Genomic DNA, 7,076 nt, shown 5'->3' with positions numbered 1-7,076 from the left:
TCAGATTACTACTCCAAAATAGACACATCTACAGTAGAAACAAAAATTGAGTATTTGTTTCTCAAGAAGTTTTCATACCCACAGGGGCAGATATAGGGCAGGGCGAGTGGGGCGTCCGCCCCGGGCCCCACGCTTCAAGAAGCCCCGCGCATGCGCTGTGGCAAAGGGGGGCCCTGCAAAATAGTCATCTGCCCCTGCATACCCATTCTATATTATCACTAAAATATACAATTTGTTATCTATAACTAGGGCCCTACCAAATTGAAGGTCCATTTTAGTCAGTTTCAGGGTAATTGGATTTTTAAAGAATCATAAATGTCATGATTTCAGCCATTTAAATCTGAAATTGTAGGGATCCTTATACAAAATGGAGTTGGGTGCTGTTAGTTGTACTGCTATCCTTACTTCTGCATTGCTGCTGACAGGTTAGCACCTTCAGAGCTGTGTGCTCAGCCAACAGCTGCCACTCTCTGGCTGCTCGGATCGGAAGTCAGTGCAGAAGTCAGTGCGGCAATACCATGACACTCCCAATCCCCTACAACTCCCTTTGAGGTCAGAATACGAGGGTCAGAACTGGGAAACACTGATCTCTCCTGTGAAATCTGAATAAGGTAAAAGCACACAAAAGAACAGATGACACAGTTCATGATGTGTTTTTCATGACCATGAATTCTATATGTAACGCAGCAGGATCAATAATTTGAGGAATTAGGATACAACAGAGGATGCATTAGACACAACTGACAACAAACTTAACCAGTTGAAGATGAGACTCAGAAAGGTGATAACATTTTTCACCCTAGGTACATTGTAGACGCTGTTTATACAGGCAATGGCTTGGGCCCCCTAGTTCTCAGATGCAACAACCTCGTTAATAGCACCATGACAGTGTTTATTAGTTTTTCAGGTTTTGTGATGGGACAGTCTTTTATCTCCAGTCTATGAGGAGCTAGACTTTTATGGTATGTCTACACTTGCACCCTCTTTTGAGAGAAGGATGCAAATGAAGACATTTAAAATTGCAAATGAAGTTGGGATTTAAATATCCCACACTTCATTTGCATATTTGAAGTCAATACACTTCATTGTATGAGGAATAAGGGTTACCAGTTATTTCGAGAGAAGGGTTTTCTCTCGAAATAACCGTGTCTTAACAGCGTCTGTTATTTTGAAATAGCGCTTAACGCAAATATGCAAATGAAGCATGAGATATTTAAATCCAGGCTTCATTTGCAATTTCGAATGTCTTCATTTGCATCCCTCTCGAAAGAGGGTGCAAGTGTAGACATACCTTTATGTATTAGGGTTGTAAAAGGTTAAACAGTCACCCGGTAAGCAGTAGACTTATCATACTGCTTACACGGTAACTAATTAACCAGTGCAGCTGGAGCAGCCCCACGCCTGCAACTGAAGCAGACCCAGCTGAAGCAACCCTCCAAGCACAGCCACAGCAAACTTGGCCGTTTGAACCCCTGCCCATGGGTATGCCTTTTAGTTTCTCCAGCAGAACTGAGGTCCTGCAGTGCTGGTGTCTGTGTCCAAAAATATAAAGGAACACACTACCTTCACACTGGCTGCTGATTAACTGTCAACCCACGCAGAAGACTTTCCATAAGACTTCCTCTAGATGTTTGCTGAATGTAGTTCTAGATTGGTTATAGATGAATCACCTATTTATAGTTCTAGTTTGGATGAGCCAGGATCACTTGCCAGGAAGAGTTGGTCACCAGGAAAGCAACATACAGCTCATCTGTCTGTGCTTCCAGCCACTATGAGCCAGGGGTGGCAAACTCCCTGACTGTGGGCTGTAACACAAAGAGGTGGCATAATTCAGTCTCACTCAAGGGTAGCATTAAGGGCAGCCAAAAGATACTTAGCACAAGCAAGACATAATTGAGGAAGCTTTGTCTTTACACGTATGTGCATTGTGAGTAAGCTAAACAAAGTTATTTCTCTAGCAAAGAAAATCCTAAGGTGCCATTTGTACAAGAGGGCTTATGAAATGAAATAAAATTGAAACGTAACCATTCATTGTGTGAGTATCCACTTGTTCTGTGCTCATTCTTCAGGAATAAGAATGTGAAAAGAATGATTTCCAGAACTGCATAATTTCTAGACAGAAGTCATTACTGGGAACTCAAGCTGTAATTTCATATAATACAAAAGAATTTGGGAGTGTAAGGCAGTGGTTTTCAAACTGTGGGTTGGAACCCCAAACTGAGTTGCAATCCTGTTTTAATGGGGTCAACAAGCCTGTCATTACATCGGTGGGGCCCAGGTTCAAAGCCAAAACCCTAACCCTAAGGCAAGGCTACTCAACTTTGGAAGTTTTGGCGGGCACAATGATACTCACAGCACATACCGAGGGCCACAGCTTAAGTGTGGTTGCTTATACATGTAAATATATATGCAAATACTTCTTTCACACTGAAGCAAAATGCAGGACTATGTAGCACTTTAAAGACTAACAAGATGGTTTATTAGATGATGAGCTTTCGTGGGCCAGACCCACTTCCTAAATCAAATAGTGGAAGAAAATAGTCACAACCATATATACCAAAGGATACAATTAAAAAAAATGAACACATATGAAAAGGACAAATCACATTTCAGAACAGAAGAGGGATGCAGGGGGGGGGGGCGGGGAGGAAGGAAGGTAAGTGTCTGTGAGTTAATGATATTAGAGGTGGGGAAAGGTAGATGTCTGTGAGCTAATGGTATTAGAGGTGATAACTGGGGAAGCTATCTTGGTAATGGGTAAGGTAGTTGGGGTCTTTGTTCAATCCCCCCTGGAGACTGTCAAATTTTAACATGAATGACAGTTCAGAGGATTCCCTTTCAAGTGCAGATGTAAAAGGTCTTTGTAGCAGAATGCAGGTGGTTAAGTCATTGAGACAGTGTCCTTTCTGGTTGAAATGGCAAGAAATAGTTTTTTCTTTGTGATCTTGTCTGATATCGGTTTTGTGGGCATTAATCCTTTGGCGAAGTGTCTGAGACGTTTGTCCAATGTACCTAGCAGACGGACACTTTCAGCACATGATAGCATAATTTATATTTCTGGATGCGCAGGAATATGTGTTCTTGATCTTATAACTCACTTGGTTAGGTCCAATAATGGTATCAGCAGAATGAATATGTGGACAAAGCTGGCAACGGGGTTTGTTGCAAGGGAAGGTACCAGGGTTGGTATTAGCGTGGTATGACTGTCTCAATGACTTAACCACCTGCATTCTGCTACAAAGACCTTTTACATCTGCACTTGAAAGGGAATCCTCTGAACTGTCATTCATGTTAAAATTCGACACTCTCCAGAGGGGATTGAACAAAGATCCCAACTACCTTACCCATTACCAAGATAGCTTCCCCAATTATCACCTCTAATACCATTAGCTCACAGACACTTACCTTCCTTCCTCCCTGCCCCCCCTGCATCCCCCTTCTGTTCTGAAGTGTGATTTGTCCTTTTCATACGTGTTCATTTGTTTTAATTGTATCCTTTGGTATATATGGTTGTGACTATTTTCTTCCACTATTTGATCTGAGGAAGTGGGTCTGGCCCATGAAAGCTCATCATCTAATAAACCATCTTGTTAGTCTTTAAAGTGCTACATAGTTCTGCATTTTGCTTCAGCTACACCAGACTAACACGGCTACATTTCTATTACTATTCTTTCACACTGACAGGCATGAGTACAAAGATTAAGGCAAGACTATACAACACACAGGCCTCATTTAAGTCAGTTCTGCTGATATTAATAAGATGCAATATTTATCCGATTTCCATCCGTACAACAGCACTTTTAATGAGCAATGACAGTCCAGGAATTTAACTACTAAAATGCTTATCAACAGGAGACCATTATATTGACTACTTTTTTGTTTTGGCTCCCACCCGTGGGCTGCGTGTTGAGCCCCGCATAAACCCAAACTGCACCACGGGCCACAAACAGGCCGCAGGCTACAAGCGGCCCACAGGCTGTGTGTTGAGTATCCCTGCTGTGCTTCAGCCAGGGGCGGGAGTGGCCTCAGCTCCAATTGGTGGGGCTCATGTCACAAGCCTCCTACCTGGGGCTGAACTGTTGGGTTTGGCTTCTCCCTGCTGCCTCTTTCTAGGGACAGCAGAGTCCCCGAGTCCCCTCCTGGGGTCATATAGTAATTTTTGTTATCAGAAGGGGGATGGTGCAGTTAAGTTTGAAAACCCCTCGTGTAATTTGTTTCATTACTAAGGGTTTAATGGGGCATAACTACACAGTTGTATTGCCATAGCTATGTTTTATTATTAAACCAAGCAATCTCCTCTTTAAAGCTTAATTTTCTAAAAACATTTAAAAAATATCTTTACAATTGCCAACTGTTCAATTTTTATTCAAATTTTGCCGTGTTAATTTATCCAAACCCTTTTTAACTCCTCTACTTAAAAAAATAGTCACTTTTAGCTAATTTTTGGAGGAGTTCTAAACTTATTTGTATGAGTTTTCTTTGCTTTTATTTTTAAGTTTTGCTTGCGAAACTACACTTACTGAATTAAATCCTTCTTAAATGATAGTTGCTTTCTACATTATGTAAATCTGCAACAAGCATTTCCCCCCTGATCTTTCAAGATTTTTTCCCATTTAGTCTGGTTTTTTTTGGAGAGTGGTGGGTGTTGTATTTTTACAAACTTTAGTTCTGTTAACTTCTTACATTTGTCTTTAAAAGGCAGCACATTTTCATTGTAAATTTTTAGCTACCAGAAATAATCGTTGTGAAACTGCTGCCTTGATCTGGACTCTTTTTGTCTTAGGGGAGAAAAAACCCTAGATTCTAGTTTTTGGAATTTTTAATAATATTTCAAATTAATATTGATATGGGAAATTACCAAGTGCTAGCTTAACCAAATATTTTTTTTAAATCCAGTAACCAGATCTTTATGCAGTTGCTGTCCAATAATTTTCCTATTGAACCTGGGTTGACATAGACTTACACTTGTGTGTGGCAAGAAGGATTATGTTAGCTCATTTTAAGACAGATTCTCTTTGGTTTAAAACCATCTGCAAGCACTCCTGGTGGTCAGAGGCCTTCTTTTTAGAAACTTCTCCTTACTTATTAATCATTCACCATTTTGCAACATGTTGTTCCACTAAAACTTGACAATTCAAAATTTAAAATGACCATTACTACAATTATATCGATAGGTACCCAAGCTTTGAATGACAATCTTCACCATGGATGCAATTCCATTTGGTATACTTATTTCCACCAGCAGGGGCTAGCTAATGTCTGAATTTCCTGTTTCCAGCTGTTAGGATCCAGGCTTACGGGAAAAATAGAATGCCCAAACTTGCTGCTTTTAAAGCATCCTCCCATAATCTGAACTCAGCCTGTAATTTGTATTATAAAAATGGGCATGGAATACTTTTATCACTACAGTGAATGCTGATGTGTAAAACAAAATATTGGCCTATCATATCAGAATAATAATCTTTGGATCTATACTGAAAGAGGATATTTTCAGCAATATTTCACAATACTTTACCATTCCCAGCATAAGCAGTTTTTACTTCATAAACAAAAATTATTTCTTAATAAAGACACTTGATTTATGGCTTGTTACAACAATTAGTAACCTACAAATCCTCCCTCACCATTTTTATCCAGGGTATTAATTGGCCACTTAGCATGTATTCTAAAGAACAATTCAAGGTTAACTACTTATATTGAACTGTCTGTTCAATAGTGACACTCAGAGCACCTTTCCCACACCTGAGTATTGGGTTGCTTGGCAGTTTGTTTCTCTCACGCAGAGGGCTGAGAGCTACCACAGTCCAAGGGGAAGGCAGAAAGGGTCGGGCTGGGACAGCCAGTCCTCATTGCTGTCTGGACCATGGCACTGACTCTCTAGCTCTTAGAGGAGCGTCACTCTGGCAATGATTCAGAGTCCTGGGGCTCTGGCCACCACCATCACCATAGTAGCAGTGGTGGTGGCTGGGATCCCTGGGCCCCATCTGCCTTTGACTGCCCCTCCCCCACTCCCTGTTGGTGGGTCTGCTCTCACCAACAGAAGTTGCTCCAAAAAAAGCTTCTCTCTCGCCCATTTTGCCTCTTATAGAGCCTGTGGTCATGTTTGTTAATTTGCTGGCCCATATCAGGCTTGTTCCATTCAGGATCCTGCTCAGGTTTCAGACAAGCTAGCTTCAGTGGTGGTGGTGTCAGAGGACTCCACTCTCCTAGAATTATTGTGCCTTTTCTTTCCTTTTTTGCATGGCTTGGGAGGATAGAAGCTCTGCTGTGGCATTGTTGGGGCCTTCTTCAGTTTACCCTCCTTAGGGATTGAAGCCCTTTTGAGAGGTTGGTCTCAAAATCCTTCCCCACCAACAGGCAAGAGGGTAGAACTCATCAGAGCCCTCATGGTTGGCTTGGGCTTCTTTCTCCAGCGCTTCAGACTGATTTTAAAATTTCAGGAGGGGTGGGGGAAGAATTCAAAGTCCTGCAACTTTCCCCCCTCTACATATGTTCTTTCTTACTGAATATTTCTGTATTTAGAAGGCTCAGCTGAGTCAGTTTTGTCTGCATTATTGTTTAGAAAGGGATTTATTTTGCCTCCCTCCCAAGATCACCCTAATGAATAATCTTTTGTATGTTTTTTGCTTGTCTCAGCATAGATACCCAGGTTTAGGTTTACAGGTAATAAATTGACGGAATAAGTTCCTTCTGAATTTAACACTTGAACAGACATTTCTGTCCAAGATTAAAGTCTGTCTCCTCTTTGCATGTTGCACTCAAGCATGCCCATGAATTTAGAGAACTGCAGAACAAGGAATTAATCTTGATGAAATTCCTTGAGACAGATGTGCCATGAAACCGATGCTACTTTCTTTGTTAAGCATTCTCCTGACATGAGACCATTCCAATGTAACCATTTGTCTATTGAACAATCATTTATGAGTTTACACTAGTCTTCTCATCCCTGAAAGATAGTACTTGACGTTGTCAACTTTGTCTTTAGAAGACCTTCAACTCCACAGATCAGATTCCTTTTACAGTTATTTCTGATTACTCTCATTAGTTTGTAAGCTGCTCCAAAACAGGGAATGTCC

The sequence above is a fragment of the Pelodiscus sinensis genome, chromosome 6 (assembly GCF_052426305.1).
Source record: "Pelodiscus sinensis isolate ZL-2025 chromosome 6, ASM5242630v1, whole genome shotgun sequence".
NCBI lineage: Eukaryota > Metazoa > Chordata > Testudines > Trionychidae > Pelodiscus > Pelodiscus sinensis.
Note: the sequence above shows the minus strand (reverse complement) of the source record.